Here is a 20,870-nt window from a genome sequence, read left to right on the forward strand (position 1 = left end):
GCAAGTCTAGCACTAGACAGATGGACGTGCCACAGGTGTGTTTGTCCCATCTTGTTGTGTAGCAAACTACAACACAGAAAATAATATTACATGTTATATTATTCTATTAAAAACAGGGCACAGGCAGAATGCACATTTGTATTCTTCTTTCACAAAACACTGCAACAACATCTCGCTTACGCATTCACGCCAACCTCTTTTTGCTATCACAGACTTTCAATATGGATTACACAGAGCTCTGCGCACATCCACAAAGCAACTCCTGCCACTAATAATATTAATATCAACCTGGGTCGCCGGAGTGGAGACGCCACCTAACCTATTTACTAATCAATCTTCCACCCCCGTTTCTAGTAATGGAAGACGATTGGCTTGTGAGAGTTGTCTTCACCCTTCAATTGGTTGCAGGCGTTGTCTATCACTGGGTTGGTCCCGTTAGTTCATTGTGAATTTGCTGCAGCTGCGCCATCATCTGTTCAGCACAGCGACAGAGAAGAATAATCAGTGGGAATGTAATTTTTTAACATCATCTGAGCTTATCGTGTGTATATATATATTTAATTAAAAAATATATACATTAAAGAAAGAAGTTGCTTTTAGAGAGGCATACACGGGATAGGGGAATGAACTGACCTTCCGCACGTCAGGTAAGACGCTTTATTTGTATTTTAGGGAAACTAGCATACATAATTACCAAGATGATTTATTTACAGTGGGAAAATGTATTTGTTTGTTTTGATGGAACAAAAACTAATTACGGATGAGCAATAGTTATTTTATATACATCGGAATGCTTTGGTTTGACAATCGAAAATAAATAAATAAACATAGTCCTACAGTGTGTGTTGATGTGCTTCAAAACGTTAGACCTTGTATTGTAGTCGTGCATTGTGCATTGCCGTTAGGCTGTATATGAATGGGAGTCTGTGTACTTTTACTCAGACAAGGTCGAATTGAAGTGCAGTATTTGTGATACAAGTTAATTAAATTAATGTGCTGTGTCTGCAAATGCTAAGGCAGCAACTTGTATTTTTCCAACTCTGCCTGGGCAGTGGTATCCTGGCTGTACTGCACGACTTGCCCAATCAATGGATTGTTTCTGCGTCTCACACATGAATTCTATGAGACATTGTTTATTTTAATTACTTGTAACAATTGTGTTGTGATGTTTCAGTTTACCCTTATGTTACAAAGAAACGCATGCCGCAACATTGTTAATATATTACCATGGTATTTATTACCACCGCTTGTTGTTACATTTGATTCAAATTGGACTCCAAGGTATTTTGAAATCGCCAGTTAACCATAACTTTGCTTGCAACTAAGATATGTTGTTTTAATGAATGGCCTACACTGTTGAATGTATGTTATCTGGTATGTATAATAGTTATGCCTACTAAAATACAATTACATTGTTTTACTACAATCGTTAACTCTAAACTAAAGCCCTTGTTGACCGTTCAGTTTGTTTACTTTCCAAGACAAAAACTTTCACTTCCTTAAAATCTCTCTGTCACTACATTACTATGTGCCAAATAAGCATGCTTCTGTTAACCCTTGCAGCAATAGGGGGTCTTTAGGTGGGATGAACACGAATTTGGATTTTAAAAAGAGCTCTCCTTTTAATAAAGGTCAGTTGAGATGTATGGAGCCCTACACCCTCCAGATCCCCAACATCGTTGCTTACAGCAAGGATTATATATATATATATATATATATATATATATATATATAAATAAAATCATAATCATAATCCTTGCTTTACAGCCATAAAACCTTTCCACCGCATCACTTCCTGTTTATGTTGGTGTTCTCACGGACTGCGCAAAGCCTGACGTCATGAATCGGGCTGGATTTGTGGGATTTCTCTGTTTTTTAAATATTTGGGTCAAATGAAACGCATCAATTCAAAAGGGAACTTTTGCTTTGGGTTTGTCAAAACACATCCTCAGTATGTGTTTTTTTTCTGACAGTTTTTTACTTTAAATAAGTGATTTCCAAAGGTGTGTTTTTTATGTTTTAAATGTTAGTGCCCTGTACACTTAGACATTTTTTTGGGTATTTTATTTATTTATTTATTTATTTATTTTTTATGGTTTTAAGGAGGTGGTTCCCTTATAAGCACATGTGGGAACCCATGTATGAGCTAGAACCACAGGCATTTACTTTTGCATAACATAACTGTAAAATCTGTAGGGGTCTGCACTAATAAAAATAATTATTTATTTGAAGTTTTATTTTTAGATTTCTGAAGACCATTGTGCAAATGCAGCACTGGGTCAGTTGCTCAGTTTATTGAAAATGTTTGTTTAAAAAAAAAAAATGAAAGGAGACCACACCCCTATTTAAGATATGGTTTTGCTTCCTTAACTTAAACCAGACTTGAAAATGTAATTTCGTTAGCCTCATTCTGCAAGTATTGGCAGCAGCTGGCTGTAAACTACAAGGAAACGGCAACACATTGATTTTTCATGTTATCAAATTAAGTAAATTAATCGTAAAATATGTCTCGTCTCCTATACAGTAGTACATAGCTTATCAAACTGTTGTTGTTGCAGGGATTAAACATGTTTTATATACAGTATTTGTCTGGGCAGTGGTCCCCCTGATATGTAAACAGATTCAATCTTGTTGTAAAATTGAAGGCTGTTGGTTGAATAAACGGAATGCTTTAAAACAGGTATGAGCTGACAGCTGGGGCCGGTCCTAAGAAAAGAAACCAAACACGTTTCTGGCATGGTATTGGCTGGGACCTAAAACAAATATAGGAAAGCAGCCCCAGCTGGGTTTTATTGTTTTTGTATGTCAACTGACAGAGTGTGTCTCAGTGGTGTGTGTGGGTGAGAAATCTTTCTAAATCTCAGTAACTGGTATTTCTATTCAATTTCAGTAAATGTGTGGTTGTTTAAGTTTTACATGATCAGGGGTATTTCCTATTTCCCGGGTGTAACTGTGCTCTTTTTATTTTTAATGTTCACCGGTTTCTTCGTAATAGATGAAAATTTAATTTTCTAGTGTTTGCAATCATTCTGAGGGTTTTTAGTGAAGTTTTGTTTTTACTTTTTGATATTTGAAGGTCAGGAGTTCATGTATAATTGCTACTTCTAAATTAGTACACCAACTGCCAATATTTCTCCAACAGCACAATATATTCTCAGCTGTTCAGCCTACATTTTTTTTTTCCCCCCGCGGGTCGAAGATTTAAAAGTCTCCTTTTGCATGATTCACATTGGACTCTGATTAGGTAACTTCCCCTGTCAGTGTGAGTTGGAGGTATTGAGCTCAGTCAGCCCTCAGTCCAAACTAGGGCTGACAGAGTCCCAGCAAACATTTTTTTTTTTATCTCAATATGCTGCTAAATTAAATGAATGATTCTGGTTTCCTGTTACTTTCAAGTTAAACCCAAGTGGCATATGGGAAGGTAGTGTAGGCTTTGCTTTTTGTGGTTTAGTAGTTTCCCCTGATTAGCAGATTTCATATTGACATTAAAACAGGATTAATTTAGAAGCAGAAGGGGTTTTCAGGTAAATGATGGTCCGTTGTTTAACCATGATTACCGTCAACACGGCCATAACCTCTATTCTACACACGTATGCAGTATATAAAATATTCCTTCAAATACTGAATTCTCTTTTGCTAAGGGTGTTGCACCGCACCACGATTAAGTAAGTAATTCTCTTGCGTGGCTTTGAAGTTACTAACTCTGAAGCTGTATGCTGTCTCTCAAGGATGTGGTATTTTAATGCTGGAGCTATTTATATGATCATTCTTTAAAATGTACTGTTTCTTTTTCTAACTCAAACTAAATTCACTGTATTTTAAAAGCTGTCGGCAATAGCCACCACAAAAAAAAATAAATAAATTGAGACTCCCATCTGAAGTTAACCTCAAATTGCAGTAACATGTTTGTTTTTTCTTGCACAGTTTTAAATTGATGGCTATTCTCCTGTGTCTTTAACTTGTTAAAGCTTGTCTTTCTTTAGCATCATGTTAAGAATACAGTATTGGACTGCATTGGCGGGGGGGGGGGGGTAATCATCGTTGAAACGCGTCTCATGTTGGAGTGATTTTGAAGATCTAAAAATGATATTTAGAATGCCAGTAGCCCTGTGAATGCTTCTGTACAGATAGCCAGGTATGTCTTCTGTAGAATATGTACCACCGTTTTAGTATTTCTGAGTTGCTGGGGGCCTTAAAATGGAAAAATTGTCCAATTCTGGTGTGATTTTTAAGTGCACGTTCCTTCTAAAGTAGAAGAGATATCACTTTCAAATTGCTTAGGTGTGCTCATAATTTAACTGACTTCGTGTGTACAGCTCTTTTCCCATCTACCTACTTTACTGTCTGATTTAATGACCCCACATAAAAGGCTTCAGGATGAAAGTATCGAAAATGGCCCCATCTTTGAAGGGCTGACACCCCTTGTGGGACACGCGTTAACAAACCGACCTTTGGTGGGCTTATAGAGGATTTGAAGGACTTGTGGTAAAATAATTGACTTGGTAATCTGTCTCCTTCACACTAATAAATGTACAAATATGAACAACACGCATTTATGTTTTAGGTTATATTGTATACCGAGCAACAAAATAAACGTATCACTATTAGAACACATTTATTTTCAATAAAAAATAAGGTATATAAGTGATGGACATTGACAAAATGTTTTTGGTTATTTTTTAATCACTCAGTCATTCATCCTTTACCATGACATGCTTGAGTGACTATGACTGAAGCATATGCACTTAATCACCTAATTAGAGAGACAGTTGATTGGACACTGGATATGGAGTGATTTCAGCTGTTGAATTGTAAGCTTGAATAAAAGCAATAAAGAAAATCACAGAAAAAAAAACAATATGCCATGTCTGTCAAGAGAGCAGCGCCTTTGTGTGATCGGCATGTTGGAGGCTGGACTAGGGCAGCGTACTGTGGCTCGCCATCTTGGGTGCTCACAGCCAGCAATTTCAAACCTTTCGAGATGGTATAACCAGACATTCTGTCAATGACAGGCCACCGTTAAAAATTGATTCTTGTAAAGTTCTGAAACAAACATTCATGGGTTGTAGATGAGCGTTTGGAGGACTTGTGGTGAAATAATTGATTTGGTAATCTGTCTCCTTCACAGTTTAATAATTCTCTTTCCAGGAGGGGCATCACCACTATATAAATACTTTAATCAGTCAACAGCAAGTCACAATCTATTCTGCCCATATAATTAGGTCGGATTTCAAGAACATTGTCACGCAGTTGTACATGTAATTTAGATATCCAAAAATTGCATGAAATACCTTTTTCTGTACCACTGGAAAAAACAGATGGAGACTGATTTTTATCAAGTCAATTATTTCAAACGCTCATCTATAACCCATGAATGCTTGTTTCAGAACTTTGCAAGAATCCATTTTTAAAGATGGCAACAAAGAAGAAATAAGAGGTCAACGGTACCTCTGTAGCCCCATGACAAACCACTTGCATACATGGGGCCATTTTCAATACTTTCATCCTGAAGCCTTTTTGCGGGGTCATTAAATCAGAGAGTAAAGTAGGTAGACAATAGCAGAGCTGCATACAGTCAGTTAAATTATGAGCACACCTAAGCAATTTGAAAGTGATGTGTCTTCTCATTTTAGAAGGAACATTCACTTAAAAATCACTCAGGAATTTGTCAATTGGACAATTTTTCCATTTTAAGGCCCCAGCAACACAGAAATACTAAAGCAGTGGTACTTATTCTACAGTAGACCTACCTGGCTATCTGTACAGAAGCATTCATAGGGCTGCTGGCATTCTAAATATCATTTTTAGATCTTCAAAATCACTTCATAATGAGATGTGTTTCAAGTATGACTACCCTACCCCCCCCCCCCCCCCCCCAACACACACACAAAAGGGGCTGTATCTCAGCAAGTCATTGAGCTTAAATATTTGGCCTGGTTTCATACCTGACCTGTAATGAAAGTCGAGGCGGTGATTTTCCTGGATTTTGGTTGATTTGACACAGAATGACCTTATGCACTTAAAACCAAAATACCCAATCTCCTTTTAAATTGAGTGTTCAAAGTCCTAGCCAGATTGCCCCCTTTTTAAAAAAACTTGTACATGATCTTCATTTACAAAGAGTCTGTCCTTGCATAATGCAAGATACAGCACAAACAAAAAGCAAGAGACAAGATGGGCAGCAGTGTGGAGTAGTGGTTAGGGCTCTGGACTCTTGACCGGAGGGTCATGGGTTCAATACCTGGTAGGGGACACCGCTGTTGTACTTTACCTAGATTGCTCCAGTAAAAACCCAACTGTATAAATGGGTAACTGTATGTAAAAATAATGTGATATCTTGTAACAATTGTAAGTCGCCCTGGATAAGGGTGTCTGCTAAGAAATAAATAGTAGTAGTAAATAAATAGTAATACAGCATTGTCTCAAAGAGAAATCACACCAGACTGATGCAAACAAAGTGTCATCAGATTAATTATTCATGATATCAATGGTGCTGTAATTATTCATGATATCAATGGTGCTGTCAGAGTCAATTAGTAAGCTGAGTGCATGCTATTGAACATGGCCAAGAGTAATGGGAGAATGATTGAGTAGCATTCCTTTTGTAGGTCTTGCATGTTCTTATGACCAGACTATAACCAAAAAAAGATTTGCTTGCAAGCTTGATCATGGATGCAGGAGGAAATGTACACTACAATTTCTTAAGTGTCCACACAAAGTGGTGCTTATATGTTTGAAGTTGCCTTCACACTTAACACATACGTTTTGAGATGTGTACTTCATATTCGATATATAACTTCTGGAAAGAGCATCCTCAGAATGAACTCTGAAGCTCGGTTATTAATAAATGGGTTGCATTTTTGGCTGAAACTGCGTGACCACGTTATCTAGTAAAGATGGTTCAAAGAGACCTGCAATTTGATGTGCTTTGACTTCCCTATGGACTCCTTCAACTCCGTAGCTGGCGACAAAATAAAATGAAACCCTGTTGTGATGATTTAATTTGGAATGACTGTATTCCAGTGTTCTCTTAATTAAAAAAAAAAATAATAATATAATAATAATAAAACGTTTTTATTGCATATAGACAAAGGGTGCGTTTAGTATTTTGTCATTTTGGTTACGACTGTGTTAGAGATTCTTTTAATTTTGCTTGTTGAGTTATTGGCACACTCATCTTCTGGACCTAGATACAAACAAACCATATCGCGCTTGTGAAGGTTTTACTCTCATCATAGAGTTGTCATGTTTGGGTGCTTCCATCAGTATGCATTCTATTACAGGTCAGTTAGAACTGACTGGGTCTGGATCAGTCAATATTCAGTAGTCAAGTGACCCATGTATGTAGAATCTCATTGGTTATAATGATATAATTAAAAACTGCATTTGTGAGATGACAACAGCTAAAATGTATGGAATTGTTTTGCCAGCTACTTAAATGAAAAGGGCATGAAGTCTTGAGCTCCCACATGCAATATTAATACAAGCATGTGTAAATGTGCAGCGTCGGAGAACAACAAAGGTGTCTTAATAAAGTGCAAAGCTGTGTTCATACCGACAAAGAGCTGTCAGACGTTTTCAAAAAGGATAAAAAAAAGGTTTTAAAATGAATTGAAAGTAGCTTGTGTGAAATGCTTATAGTGCAGCAGATCATCTCAGATGCATGCTTCATGCTGAATTTGTACTGCTAACAGGCCCAGATATAATATACATGTGCACATTGAATTTGAAAATACATACTGTATGCAGGCTGGAGCTCTGTGAACCTTACCTCAAGACTTGGAAGGGGATAATCTAACCATATCCTTGACAAATGTTCAGTTAATGCAGTGTTTGTCAAATGACAGCTGGATTTGATGAGCGTATCCCACTCTTGTGCCACTTCTATTTCTATAAATAAATGATTACAGCAGCTGTTGTACCTGTCCACTGATTCTTCCCTGTGCATATAAAGTGTATGTGGATTGCATGAGATTGCTCTGAAAAACATAAGAACTCTGAGCTGTAAAATGGGCTAGATTCTCAGAGCTATTTACTCCAAATTGTCATTTGCGCAATTGTTTTCTGAATGGTAAAAAACACAGCTTAAACGTCCAAAACAAATAAGAAACCACTTAATACTGCATTCAAGTCCCTGAATTAAAAGTCTAAGTTGTTTATTTCTGGGTTGGTAACTTTCTGGGTTGTGTTTCTCCTTTCTGAAAAATAAAATGTGCTAAAAAAATGTGCTCATGGCATTGGAGTTAATAGCTTTGATAATTTAGCATAATGTTCCACAATACAGGCATGGAACACAAGTTGAAGTTTCTTTACAAAAACAATATATTTAAAATGTCGATGGATGCTCTTAACAAAAAAAATGTTTTGGAGAAAGCAGAACAAAGATTAATTTTAAATTTGGATAGTCATATAAAGTCAATTTCATTATCAGGAGCAGTGCTGTGTACAAACTACTGTATGGCTTTAATATCCCAAGAGAAAATACTGACAAGACCCGAAGAGTGGAAGGAATGATAATGATGGGTTTCATAATGAGATGCACAGTACTCAGTGGCTAAGGGTGTACAGGTTTTATCATTTAATAGAGCAATTTTAGATTCATAATATGTGAAGATTATATACTAAATTAAGTCTACTTTTTCATTGAAAATGTTATGATAGTTAATGGTAAACAAAAGTATAAACATTTCATCATTTAAGTTTTATTTCCCACCACGGACAATTCTAATAAAAAAATGAATAAATAAATAAAAAATCACACATACACACACACACCAAGATTTATTTTCAATTGATGAAATATTAAAATGTGCATGCTGTGCAATTCTTTATACTGATGTCAAAACTGAGGTGACAGCCTTGTTAAGCATGCAGCATGCGATCAGCGTTTGCAGGTCTTCAGTCTGTGTTGGGTGTTCTGTTCCCTCCACAGTTGTTTCAGTTCAGACCTTGGTGGAAACATTAGATTATTACTCTGTCCTTGTTGGTGTGTATTTTTAGATCTTACTTCCTATGCTGACACTGCACCCAGAGCTTTGTGTAATGATGTGAACATGAGACACATTCTGAAAAGGTTTTGGTGTGGGTGTGTGTGGTTGGCTGGGTGTGATGCAGGGTGGATTATGCAGACTCCCACTTTTAAACATCTGTTTCTTTCTTTTTCTTTTTTCTGTAAAACCCAAAAGCTAAGCTCTTTTCCTAAAGACTGTTTTAATAGCAACGTCTCACCCCTGTCCTGAACGATCAATCAGTCTTTATTTTATGTAGCGCCTTTCATAGTGGACCACCATCACAAAGTGCTTTTACAAGATAGATGATGCTCTTCTTGGCCCTCCTGACAGTGTCCCTGGTTTTAAAACTCAGTCGGTTATGGATGACTAGGCAGCGACTCTCGTTCTGCTCTCTGTGTTATACACAAAGAAAAGTGTTTCTAGCGTTTACTGTGCTTCTCGGTGCTTCTGCCAACTGATTCACTCCATTACTAGTTCCGAAGTTGTTTTTTAATGTTCCAAATAAATACTGATAAATTGATTGTGGTGTTCTGGGAGCTCGTGTGAAATCCTCAAATAAAGCCTGAACCCAGGAAACTTTTAAACCCAAAGACCTTTGTCTTTGTCTACTGTACTGTTTGTACAATTTTGTAATATTTCATGAGGTGTAGCCCTTTTCATTAACCACTGAATCTTCTGATACGGTTTCTTGACATTTGGTTATTTGCTACTCTGTTGCATCTTTTTCATTGTTTTGTAATTCGCTGTGTTAGTTTGTATAAACAATGCTTCTTGAAACTGGTTAGAAGTATTTTTTCTATTTTCATTGCATAGCAAAGTGTAATAAAGCATAGTGAAAACATGGTAACGCATAGGTAAGGTTGTAAAGCACAGAAGATAGATAGATCATTACTGAAGATAGTTGGTCCTTTCATAACTTAAACACTCAATTGTAAAATTTTGCACTAGTTTTGTCTGTTTCTTACTTGAAACAGGGCTTTTACTTAATGTTGTTTTCTATTTATAAACCAGGTGTTATTTGAACCATGTATTACTGTTTTTTTTTTCTAAATTGTAATTCCAGTACTGTACCTTGATAACCTCTGCCTTTTAAGGGTACAATTTCAAAGTGGACCAGATTGCCAATAGCATAGTCTTACAAAACAATTCTTGACAGTAAATTATAAAACCAGGATGATCAAACTATAGAACAGTCTTAAATGGTCAAGGCCTGTTTTGGTTAACAAACACTATTTGCAAGCCCTGCTGTATATAAGCTTCATTGCTGTTATTGAATGAAACCATGTGACCAGCCTGGAATAACCAGTTATTGTATTAATCAGGAATCTCTAAAGTATTGAGCGGTTCCAGCTTGGACAGTCGTTGGTTAGAATTTATTTGGTGGGGTTTCCTATACACATCTGCTTAGGCTTGATATAAGGAAGAGTTCAACCAGATTAGCTCAGCAGAACAGTAAGGGGCGAGTGACTGAAGCTCAAACCCATGCCTCCTACCTGCACTGTTGACATGGACTCAGTCCCTTTTGAAGTGTACAGAACCTTAATTGCAAAGTAGGATTGCTGGTGTGGGCCCGTTGATTGACCTGTAGTGAAGTAGTTTCCATTGTTAATCTCTTTTTTTATTATTTTTTTTATATAACAAAACCAGCACAGAAATGGGCAGAAAATTGTGTCTTCTAGATTGAGCTGATCTCGTTATTCAGAGGGGAGTTTCTTTGTGTTAAGTATTTTTTTATTTTTAAATCAGGACATTTTGGTAAAACTAAAAAGTGAATTGTAAGAAATGTGTTTCTTTGAGTTTAGTACCTAGTCAAGGAAGCGGAATATGACCCTTGTTATTTAAATGATCACCCCCACACTAGGTGTGAGCTATTCAAGTACAGTAACTGAAGATGTGTTCAATCCCAAGTCCAATTCTGGCAACCAATAGGACGTCAATGCACTTTAATTGTTGTATCAGCAGTTCCATAAACTAGTTCTAGCTCTTCTTATAAACTAGTTCTAGCTCTTCTTATAAACTAGTTCTAGCTCTTCTTATAAACTAGTTCTAGCTCTTCTTACGTTGGTATTCCTTCCATTTAATATGTAATGTTGGTTTTGAATGCTGTGTGTGCTGAGACTTGGACTGGTGCCTCCTCAAAGAAGAGTCAGACTGCTGTCTGGTGACTCCAGGGGAAAGCCTAGGCCCATGTGTTCATTTGACAATCCAGCCATGTTCTTTAATGCAATTAATATTTTATTCTAACTACAGCAGTATCAAGTTTGTACACAAATGCTCTCGCTTCAAAGGCTATGTTGACGGCCACATGCCCTGCCCTACGTTCCCCTGCTAAATCACGCTCCTCAATACTTCTCCATGTTTGTTAGACAGTAATGTAACAAGAGCTTTGTATAAGGAAAGAAATAAAAAGGAGACATCCTGTATTGTACTGACTGCTCAGGGTTTAGCAGAGGGAAATGCTTTGCACTTGAATTCCGATAGTAAATTTTAGAGTGGCTGACAGCCAGGTGGAAAAAATAGAAACGCTTCTGCTGACGACAGTGATGGAATTGAACCTCTAAATTCACCATACGCTGAATGAGTGCACGAGGCGACTGGCTCCATGGATATCCTGAGTCGTTCGATTTCTGACGGTCAGATTATAAACTGCAATGGAAAGTAGTACTGTAAGAGCATGGTGGAATGGTAACATAGTCGATGCCCTGAAACTAATGGGAGGAATAAGGAGGAGACCAGCTGTAATTAAGGGTCCCTGTATGGTGGCAGCTTCATATTGTCCGTGCAGTGCCACATGCTTTTAACCTTTTGATCATATTCATGATACAAACCAGTCCTTTTCAGACTGTTTTACAAGCTGTATTCTATGATCCTGTCAATACAATTCCATTACAGGTGGTGCTCAGTGGAAAGCAACCTTTTACCGGCCTCACTGTTTTTAACCTTCAGACATTTTTTTATTATTACTATTATTATTTATTTCTTAGCAGACACCCTTATCCAGAGCGACTTACAATTGTTACAAGATATCGCATTATTTGTACATACAATTACCCATTTATACAGTTGGGTTTTTCCTGGAGCAATCTAGGTAAAGTACCTTGCTCAAGGGTACAGCAGCAATGTCCCCCACCTGGGATTTAACCCATGACCCTCTGGTCAAGAGCCCAGAGCCCTAACCACTACTCCACACTGCTGCCCTGTTCCCAAGCCACTAGAGCTGATATGACCTGCACCTTCGAGTATGCTACTTGGGGTGCTTTTTGTTCACAAAACCTCCCATTTCTAGTTGTGAATATTCGAAACACAGCGTTCTCCTCCTACTCGCAGCTGTTGACATTGACAGGCAGTTTGCTAAACACTGAAGGAAATCCTGCTTCAGAATCAAGAAATTGGAGTGGACCGCTGTGAAAACAAAGGATCATTGGCCCCAGTTATATTTTCCTGACCTACCCTTCTTTTGAAATTTTCAGCATACACAATGACTTGAAAGAGGAAGGCAAAGACGAGTTGCCTGTCCTACTTTAGGGTTTGGGAAGCTCAAAGCTATTTTTCTAGCTATGCATTCCTTAAAGGAAATTGATCGCTCAACTGTGTGAAGGATGTAGTCGCTACACTACACACCATTTGTTTCGTAGACATTCTGTCTGGAGACGCGCCTCTTGTTAAATTTTGCCAATAAGGCAGAATTAGCAAAGACGCAATTGGGAGGATTAATGATGCGTTTACATTAAAAAGGCGCTATTTAAATTACAATCGGGTGATACGCAGAAGTGAACCTGTGTAGCAATGTGTCGATCATGTGTTGCCAGCAATAAGCTTAACAGGTATTTTCCAAACACCTTTATTTGTAGACAGTGTTAGTGGAAGACTGTAAATATGATTCTCACAACCGTGCTGGACATTTGTTTTCTGAACTGTTGGAATTATCATTTTCCTGTTGTGTGTGTGTGTTTTTTTGTTTGTTTGTTTGTTTTTGTTTTTTTATAAATGCCAGCAATAAGCCAAGTGATGTTTATAAACATTGACATGTAAGTGTCTTGAGGTGCTTTACTTACTATTACAGCAACAAGAGTCTGATTGAAAATCTTGGCTTTTAATAAAATCAAAATGGTGGTAATATTTATTAATGTATTTAACTATCCGTATTATATTTATGTTCAAATGCCATGTTTAATTATCAATAAGTTGATACAAAGTGGGGAAAACAGAATTAGTCATTTTTGAGAAAAGGAATTTCCTATTCCCCAGACTGGAAAGTCAGGAGCCCTACATAATACAACAGGGGCGCCTTAAGTCTTGATGCCAGTAGAGCCATTACTACTATGTGTTTTTATATTAAAGTCACTTAAAAGGTGTAGCCCAGAAGGGTTTCAATATGTTGTTTACTCCTTTTATTAGCTTCAGTAACATTTGCACTACTCCCTTTGGCATTTCTGCTGTTGAACCCTCCAGGTCATTTGTAATACATTTCTTCATTTTGAAATGTTTCTGAAGGTACAGCCGTCCACTACTGTAGATGTTGCCCACGTATTTGGAGTCTCTACCAGACATTGAGCTTCCCTTACCTGTTGGAACTCCACTGAACACACATTGTACCACCCAGCTTAAATGAAACTGTTTGAATATGGGCTGTGAGGCTTGCAGGCTGGACTATAGCAAGGCGTGTTTAGACAAGCTTGGGAGTGTGACAGATACCTGACCGGGGAGACTAGATTATAGGTTTAATTTTAATGATGTTAACTCTGGTTCTTCTGCAGATTCAGTCAAAGACAAATTCCCATACAAAAATCAGATACAGACGTAACATAAACGTAGGTCCAGAAGGAGGGGGGTGGGGGGAGTTAATTCTGCAATCATTTTAAAGAACGATAACGTTGTGAAAATCTTTAACCACGTGTTTGAGTCTCTCTTGTGTATTTTAATAGTAAGTAAAATAACAGGTTTGGTCTGGTTTAATATTTAAACAATGTTAGCACAGCATTTAAATCTGCCAACTGTTTAGAGCAATTGAATAGACCCTATTGTGTGTCACTTCTAGTTTTACTGGAAACCTGAAAAATATAACCCAGTTGCTTAACTTTCCTTCCATTTATGTGCATTGACAACCCGCAGAAATGTGAAAAGCGAAGAAATAAGTACTTCGTGCAGCCTGCATCCTGTCATCACATCATCATGAGCACTCATTTTGCAGACTCCATGACTTAAATGAAGTGCATTGCTCATTTTCTGTAGATAATAGGAGTTTAGTCCTATGGCATAAAACTTTGCTACCAAAGCAATTTTTGTAAGGAGTGATTCCTGCACTGCAGCTGGGATTTATGTTTATCTGGGCCGGAGCCAGTAACAGGACAGCTGGTGACGACTACAGTACCAACTTCTGGGAGGTTTTCTCTCAAGTGTGAAATGGGCTTTTGACACTACAGCAGTGTTTCCCAACCCTGTTCCTGGCGGCACACCGTGTCTGCTGGTTTCCGTTCCAACGCAGCGCTCAATTGCTTAATTGAACCGTATCAACAAACAAAGAGCTTGAAAACAATGGGAAAATGCCCATTTAATCACTTTATTAGTTCAATGAAGGGTTCAATTAAGCAATTGAGCACTGCGTTGGAACCAAAACCAGCAGACACAGTGTGCCACCAGGAACAGGGTTGGGAAACACTGCACTACAGGATACCTTTTGATGCTCTGCTTCACTGTTGACTGGAGGAGCATTGCAAATCTACAGTACAGGTAGTGTATACTTAAAAATGTTGCAGTCAGCAGCACAGGATGGAAGCAGAATACCGCTGGTGTCGGCTACACTTCCTGTAGATGCTAGATGTGGGCCTTCAATTAGTCATTTTCCATTCCCAGTAACTGTAGCAGTGCTTTTTGTAGAAAAGCACTTCACACATCTGAACAGGTGCAAGTGGTTGTGTAAGCAGCACAGTTGACACTACAGCAGTCGGCTTTTTCATTCCAGAGTTTGCATTGACCTTGCCTCCTCTGCTCTGATTGAATTAAGACGGAGTGACACCTCTTTAACCTGTGTCTGGCACTTTGAGGATCTGATGTTTAGTCTTTTGGCTTCATTCCTTGCTGGCGTTTTAGTGCTCTTTTGAGCTGATCTACGCAAATTTAGCAAATACAATCTATATGCCATCAATGAGATGTTAAAAGTAAATGAAAGTTTCAATATTTTCTATTGTTCTATCTGTACTTGCACTGATGGCTTGTATCAGCACTAGGATATCTAAAGATTGGGTGGTCTCTACCTTTAGGGTGTTCCCAGGCTTGTGTGTGAATCTTGGGGAGAAGCCCACATTACTATTACTTTTGCTTTTAATTTCCTAGCTCTGTCAATCAACAAAAAAAGGGTGGAGGTCTTGATAGTTTAAACATTGCAGTCCTGTGTGCTTTATTCTTATTATAAAATGTGAACTGCTCAACAATTGAAATTTCTAGTGTGATATTATCTTTACTACAAGAGTGCAGCAGTGTGGAGTAGTGGTTAGGGCTCTGGACTCTTGACCGGGGGGGTCGTGGGTTCAATCCCAGGTGGGGGATACTGCTGCTGTACCCTTGAGCAAGGTACTTTACCTAGATTGCTCCAGTAAAAACCCAACTGTATAAATGGGTAACTGTATGTAAAAATAATGTGATATCTTGTAACAATTGTAAGTCTCTTAATAAATAAATAAATAAATAAATAAGAGTGTTTCTTCCAGACCACTGTTCCAGCAGCAGCAGGATGCTTTTTCCTGTATCTGTAGAAACCGTTACTCCTGGCACCCACACTGTGATGTTTAAGCTTCAAGCTGCTGTGTTCTACAGTACATACCAGAGAGGACTCTGTTTCCAGTGCTGTCAAGCTGTCACATTTTACAGCCCTGCATTATTTAAAACAGAACATGGAGACCAGATCTGCATTGTAGTACATGCTGACTAGGTCTGAACAAGTGTCCCTGATTTCTATCAGTTATAACTTGGCACCCATGTATGTGTACATTACATGAAATACTTGTCACACTTGCTGAGCACGGTTACAGTACATATACTGTATAGAGAAGAGGTTATCTTACTGTGACGGAACTGGGTAAGGACATTTTTAGCATTTTCATAATGTGACGCTATCAGAAGGCCCATTTCTATGTATTTACTTACTGTTTAATGTTATGTCACACTTGGATATTTATGTTATGGATGTAGATTATAGGTCATATGGATTTGCTTTTTCTGTTGACTCTCTGAATATACAGAACTGCCTGTTGTGTACTATTATATTGAAGCTTTTTTTTCTGTTTCAAAGTTACACATACTTTCCATGTGTTGAAGTTCAGGCTTCTCAGATGAACAAAACAAGTTATTATGGAGATCCATTGTGTTAAGTACTGTGGGTTTTAAAATGCTGGTACAGTATGTTTCTTCTATTGACAAAGAGGGTTTGGACCATATGTTATTTCATATGAGACCCATCTTGACGACACCAGAATCATTCCACTATGAGCATGGAAAGTGTGGGTGTACCATATTACACTTCTGTTTCAAAGAGCTTTTGCAACTACTGTAGAGAGTGGGGGGGGATTGTTTTCGCTCTGTCAATTAAACCCTGACACACAAAGCTGAGACCTTCAATCGGTGGGCATTAACATTGATTCACAGCATTGGAGGATAAAAGAATATTGACTGAATTTAACAACTACCGTTCATTCATATAAGTAGACCGGGGAACCAGAGTTGCCACATTTACAGCTCATTTGATGTGAAGTAAACTGTTACAGATAACAGCCTGAATTCAAAACCTCTTTCTCCCTCCACTAGGTACATAAGGGAGGTGGACTTTGAGCAGTGCCTCAAAAGGCAAGGCCTGTTGTATTAGTTTAGTAATACAAAATAATGTCTCAAGATATCTTTACTGACTACTGATGATGGCAAGAAATAAATAGTCCAGTTTTATTGTGAAGGAACAAAGTAATGGTATCTGTAGAGGGGTGATTTGCAGGGTTGGTGTAAATGGCTATTTTTGTTGTGCTCCTTGTGGTTTGCTCTGTGCCACAGCATGCGTTGATGTACCCCAAGTGACTTTATGCCAGCCCTGCAGGATATACATTACTAGCTATAGAAAACAGATGTGCGTGAAAACCTACAGTGGAAAGCATATAGTCATTGTATGTGAGGAAGCCTTTACATGGAAAATATTAGGAGCAATTCAAATACCCACTTGATTGGGGGAAGTTCACAGGCTTTCTAGTTAAGCCCAGTATTCTCAGAGCTGTCACTGATCAAGCGCATTACATTTCCAAGAAAAGGTTTGCCAAGTACTGTAGTGGCTTTCTGTAATTTACTTGGGTGGAGTCTATTTACTACTTGTGCTTCTAATATAAAATCGGAATGAAATCTTGCTGTACAAGCGACTGCTATAAACTGCTTCAATTTGAAGGTGAAGGCCAAAGGAAATGTGTGTTGTTGACACCTTGATTTATTCCAAAAATGCCTCGGTGTTTCATGACTGTCTGCACCACACATCGCAGTGCTCTGAATGCAGTCCTCTTTGTTAAAAGACATTTCACACACGAAAGAGGGAGACAACCAATATTAACAATTCTGCCTGTGACTTGCAGTATGGGGCTAATAGTATTGTTTTGTTATTGATGGTAGAAGTTGTTGTAATAGTAGCCTAGTTGTATTGGTATTATGGAACATTTTGTTATAAACTCTATGGGGTTCCTCTAATTAACAGGGTTTTTCCTAGCAGTGCAGTATGATTCAGTACAATAAATGGAAACAATACACACATCACAATAGTGTTTAAAGGGTTAGCATGTAGAAGAGTGTACATTAACTGATTGGTTTTCAAAGGCAATATTATTTCCACAACTTTGACAGGCCTGACATTTGCATGCAACAACAGCAGAAGTGCTTTGTACTCGTCTTGTGTTTAACATCTGTGACGCACCATAGCCTCTGGTGTGTGTGTGTAAGAGAGAGACTAGCTCAACGTGTTCCTGCAGCTGCTGGTGTGGTTTAGGCTCTACAGCTGCAGGTTAGGTGCTGTCCTGTGTCAAAGAAAAGAAGTGGCAACATCACATGGGTGTTGGGTGTTTTTTTTTTGTTTTTTTTGTTTTTTTTAATAATGCAATGAAAGTCCCCCTAAGGTTTTAAAAAAAGTTTTCATATATAAATATTTCTGGCTTTTGATATGCTTTCATTTTGCATGTGTCCTTTTTTAAGATGGCAGGTTTACCACAAGATTTTAAAACCATCAAATAAAACGTTATTGTTTAAATGAGGACTGGGCAGCAGTGTGGAGTAGTGGTTAGGGCTTTGGACTCTTGATTGGAGGGTTGTGGGTTCAGTCCCTGGTAGGGGACACTGCTGCTGTACCCTTGAGCAAGGTACTTTACCTAGATTGCTCCAGTAAAAACCCAACTGTATAAATGGGTAATTGTATGTAAAAAAATAATTGATATCTTGTAACAATTGTAAGTCGCCCTGGATAAGGGCGTCTGCTAAGAAATTAATAATAATAATAATAATAATATGAGTAGCTGATCAGTAATGTACTACAAGCAGCAGCATTCTGCAGGTAGATTTTTCCATGTTTGGAAAATTCTGCCTGTATTTCAGTGGGACCAGTTGGACTGAGGGAGTACAAGTGAACTTTGCCAAGAGAATTTTGCTTTCAATTACGATCGTGTTCTGTAAGCTGGCAGGCCTGCCGTACAGCATCTGGTGCTTGAACTTCAATGTCTTTTCCTTTAAGTCATTCAGATACTGCTGAATATAGGAACAGGGCCGCAGAGTGCTTTGTGTTTAACTGTTCCTGCTGCAGGACCGTATAGTGTGCAATCATGTTAATGCCCATTGCTTCTTTTTCTAGGTTACAGTTCCAAGCTGTTTCAGTAGGTGCCCTTCATTATGTTTTGCTCTGTTCAAACCGAAACATAACCCGTCAGCTTAGTTTGTAATTAGTAACTTTGCCCTAAATCTGTTCAAAGAACAGATTTAGGCACACACAAAGTGTTAATATTTTAAATAGTTTCCTTATTGCATTTTTTTTAAAAAGACATAGCGATCTACCGGTTTCACACACATGTGCCTTCATCAGGATAGCACGTCAACTTATATATCATTTTATTTTATTATTATTTTTGTTGCTATTATAGTTTAGGACAGCAGGTGCATTATGTTCTTTTAATTTATGTTCTTTTTAATTCGTTCATTGACCCTTAGCAGGTTTAATTATTCCAGCTTGAATAAAGAACTAGACTGGACTGGATCTTGAGTGCCAGAGTTGTGCATCACTGAAGTAGACTGTTGAAGGTACAGTATCTATCCTGTACATATTGCAGTCATCAGTCTCCATCGCCATGTTAGTTGAGGGAAGAAAAACGCACTCTAAATCCACAGTATTATAAAATGAGACTTCTGTGCAACATTTTTATACAGTTAAAAATTAGGTGCTGCTGTCATACATTCATTTGCTGATGGCTTTGCGTCACAACCCCAAGAAAGGCAGCTTTGTGAGTTCATGGTGACAGGCAGGGTGACCTTTGGTAATAATGGGACCTAGACACTGGAGAGCTTCTGAAAGGACACAGAGATGTTTGTCACGCTAACCTTTTCTTCTGTGTATAAAGCTTGTTGGACATTTGTTAGTTTTACCCAGTAGTTTTACATTAGTAGAAGCGGTGGTGCTTTGTTGTGTTTTAGCGGTCATGTGATACCTCATGACGCTGAAGGAAGTCACTGCCGATAGCTCTTTTATTGTATTATCTTGTATTGGTGGAGAAGCACATGACAAGGATCCTGCTGGTCCCCCAGGCTTCAAATGGTGAATGCAGTCTTTGAGTCTCTTGAGAGCAGAACAATAGCAGATCTGTTTTGAGCTAAACTATCTGGGATATAGCTCTCCTAAACATTGATTTTTTGTTTTTCAGGCAGAAAATCACGGTTCACTCGGTGCAGTCAATGGTCCGCACATTGTTTTAGTTCGCTTTTCTGTTCTGTTTTGCAAGCCGCTTAATTAAATAAATCCTTTGTTGCAGGGGATGTGACGCTGTGCAAAGCATAGTGGAAAATACTGTAGTGGTTGGTTATCTTTTTCAGAGCTTGGGTGCAGAGTGAATTGTCAAGTGTCCACTGTGTTTAGGAGATTTGTTATTTTTTAAATGCATTGCTTATTTAGAAGTTGAATGCATTTACAGCAGTAATTGGTGCATTTTTTTTTTATTCTTCTACAAGGAACAATACAGACTCTAATGGGCATCACCGGTACAGCAATTTGGTATGTACAGGCGTCTTTAGTTGCCGTGAATATACATACATTTTTATGGGCATTGCGGCAATTGAGAGGGGCACAGACAGCAATTGCCACATGGCCGGGGTTAATTTCAAGTCCTGGTAGTGTAGCCATTCCAGCTTTTAGTATGAGCTTAATTGGGCATGGCTGAGCCTAATTAGGTACACCTTGTATACTCTGTACAGGTCAATTACTAATTAAGATTCGCATTGCACCCAAGTAGAGAATCTTTAATTATGCTGTCAGGCAAGGATTGGACAAATTTGGCCACGTCTGTTTGAATCAATTAATCCTTCATCCGAGTGGGTAGTTATTTAATTTGACCTTTTAAACCTGTTGTGGCCTCTCCAGGGTGTCAGACATTTTGATTGACTGCTACAGTGTTCTGCCTCTTTTCTGGCTATTGGCTTGAGGGCAGCAGTGGGCCTTCTAAGATCCAGAGTTAGCTTTGATATTCATGTAGAACAGTGGTTTTCAAACTGGGGTACACGAGCTGTTGTCAGGGGGTATGCTAGAAAAATCATGTAATGGTGGACAACGCTTTTTTTTTTTAGCCACGTTGTAGTACTTTTCGACTT

The 20,870-nt window shown here is 38.2% G+C and overlaps 1 protein-coding gene across 3 annotated transcripts in view; it reads left to right on the plus strand.

Moving 5' to 3' along the window:
• The first annotated feature begins 409 nt into the window (after window positions 1-409).
• LOC117403304 (tyrosine-protein kinase fyna) overlaps window positions 410-20,870 on the plus strand; it is a 69,319-nt gene continuing 48,858 nt past the window's right edge. The window contains exon 1 of one of the 3 annotated variants that reach the window (XM_059023571.1): window positions 410-647. The gene's annotated coding sequence lies outside the window, so the exon portion shown is untranslated. The remainder of the gene's footprint in view (window positions 648-20,870) is intronic. The other 2 variants (XM_034005362.3, XM_059023574.1) reach the window with 2 other exon arrangements.

This window comes from Acipenser ruthenus, chromosome 5 (genome assembly GCF_902713425.1).
Source record: "Acipenser ruthenus chromosome 5, fAciRut3.2 maternal haplotype, whole genome shotgun sequence".
NCBI lineage: Eukaryota > Metazoa > Chordata > Actinopteri > Acipenseriformes > Acipenseridae > Acipenser > Acipenser ruthenus.